Here is a 2,895-nt window from a genome sequence, read left to right on the forward strand (position 1 = left end):
AAGAACATACATTCAATGATTATTTAGGTGGAAACATATTGTAAAAAAAACAAATATGCCTATTTTGTAAAATTTACACCTATAAAAACATTGTATTTAAACCCTTACCTCGCCACTGTGCATGAGGTCGTCTATCTGTCTAACCTCGACCAATGAAACCCGGCGTGCCTCCTATTTGAGGATTCTGGGAAGACGTCCCTTAACCATCTTTCCAAACGTGGCGCCGATGGTTGGAAATGTTTCGAATGTCCAAACCTGCGTTAAACTAATTTTTTTAAGTCTAGTAAACCAATTATGGTATTATTTACTATAAGACCATGAAAAATTATGCATATAACTGTATGACATACCTGGAAGGCCCAAGGAAACCCGCATATTGAGTAGGTTTCCTTGATGCTCTTATTACGTCCTTTCCGAACCCATTTCTGAAATTTCTTTTTTAGTTTCTTCCTCAAAGACCGCATAGTGCATTCAAAAGACACCATGCCCCATGGATAGCTGTTAAAGAAATCTAAATCGTCAACGTACGACAACTAATCCAGTGGGACGGTATTCTTCTCGTCCCCATATAGTAATACTTGTGCTAAAAAGTAAATGATAGCATCTTTGCTTTATCGCTACCTTTTATCTTGTTCTCTGTGAGCAATTTCTTTAAATCAGCAACAAGTACTACTTGAGCCTTAAAATGTTCCAACAATCTTATGTTCTTCGAAGCTTTCAACACCACGTCCGGCTCTAGGATTTCCCCGTAATTCAATCCAGTGATTAAAGCAAATCCCCTCATTCCGAACTGAGTTGGCTTTCCATTAACCATGAACCACAACTCATGTTTCTTTTCTGTTTCTATTTGCCTCAGAAGCAGATAGTGTGTCAACGCTGCAAAATAGATCATATTTTCAGACATCGAAATCAAATGCCCCAAGGTAGATCCCTTAAAAATTGGCATTTCCATTTCAGGGTCTAAATTCTGCCTTATTACCTCCAGGGCCTTTATCTTTGACTTCATAGTGATTTTCACTGGGAAGTACTCCTGCATAGGATCCATGATCATCTTTAGCTGTCCAATCCCAGGAAGTTCATATGTGTTGTACTTCGGGAGGTCATTTTGAAAAAAAAATACATCGGTCAGAACCGACCAAAACGACACAACTGACCAGAACCGACCGAACCGACCTAAAACCATAAGAACATACCAGAACTGACCAACTAGAACCTTGAAAAGACAAAACCGACTGAACCACCCGAACCGACCTTGAAACGACCTAGAACTGACCGTGCCCAAACAGACCATACTAGAACCGAGCAAACCAGACCGAACCGACCTAGAACCGACCAGAAATGACAATGCACGAATTAGAACTGACAGAACGACAAATAACTGACCACCCGAATAGAACTACCTAGAACCGACCAAGAACGAACCCAACCTAGAACCGACCTAAACCGACCTAGAACCGACCTAACCCTAGAACCGACTAAGAACCGACCTAGAACCGACCAAGAACTGACCAACCTAGAACCGACTTAAAACTGACCTAGAACCGACTACGAACAGACCACAGAAGAACCAAAACCGACTAAGAACCGACTACGAACAGACCACACACTAATGTATGCAATTCTTGTTTTCTTATATTAAGTTTTTATTCTTGCAAAAATGTATAAAAAAAAGTAAAAAAAAGAATAAAACCTTAATTTTAAATCACAGAATAAAACCTTAATGTTACCTTAGCAGATTCCGTTGCCTCGTCGACAGGGGTTCGGGAAATGGCCGTCTTGGTTGAGGAAGAAGAGCTATTTTGTGATGCCATTTCAGTCGTGGAAGTCGCCGGTTTTTGGTCAGTTTTTGGTGAGGGAGGGTGGTCGGGTTAGTTTTTAGTGAGAAGGGTGGTCGGTTTTTGGTGAATGAGGGGGGGGGGGGGGGGGGGGGTGGTGGGCTCCAGGGCCTTTATCTTTGACTTCATAGTGATTTTCACTGGGAAGTACTCCTGCATAGGATCCATGATCATCTTTAGCTGTCCAATCCCAGGAAGTTCATATGTGTTGTACTTCGGGAGGTCATTTTGAAAAAAAAATACATCGGTCAGAACCGACCAAAACGACACAACTGACCAGAACCGACCGAACCGACCTAAAACCATAAGAACATACCAGAACTGACCAACTAGAACCTTGAAAAGACAAAACCGACTGAACCACCCGAACCGACCTTGAAACGACCTAGAACTGACCGTGCCCAAACAGACCATACTAGAACCGAGCAAACCAGACCGAACCGACCTAGAACCGACCAGAAATGACAATGCACGAATTAGAACTGACAGAACGACAAATAACTGACCACCCGAATAGAACTACCTAGAACCGACCAAGAACGAACCCAACCTAGAACCGACCTAAACCGACCTAGAACCGACCTAACCCTAGAACCGACTAAGAACCGACCTAGAACCGACCAAGAACTGACCAACCTAGAACCGACTTAAAACTGACCTAGAACCGACTACGAACAGACCACAGAAGAACCAAAACCGACTAAGAACCGACTACGAACAGACCACACACTAATGTATGCAATTCTTGTTTTCTTATATTAAGTTTTTATTCTTGCAAAAATGTATAAAAAAAAGTAAAAAAAAGAATAAAACCTTAATTTTAAATCACAGAATAAAACCTTAATGTTACCTTAGCAGATTCCGTTGCCTCGTCGACAGGGGTTCGGGAAATGGCCGTCTTGGTTGAGGAAGAAGAGCTATTTTGTGATGCCATTTCAGTCGTGGAAGTCGCCGGTTTTTGGTCAGTTTTTGGTGAGGGAGGGTGGTCGGGTTAGTTTTTAGTGAGAAGGGTGGTCGGTTTTTGGTGAATGAGGGGGGGGGGGGGGGGGGGGGTGGTGGG

This window comes from Morus notabilis, unplaced genomic scaffold, assembly GCF_000414095.1.
Source record: "Morus notabilis unplaced genomic scaffold, ASM41409v2 Scaffold301, whole genome shotgun sequence".
NCBI classification, from domain to species: Eukaryota; Viridiplantae; Streptophyta; class Magnoliopsida; order Rosales; family Moraceae; genus Morus; species Morus notabilis.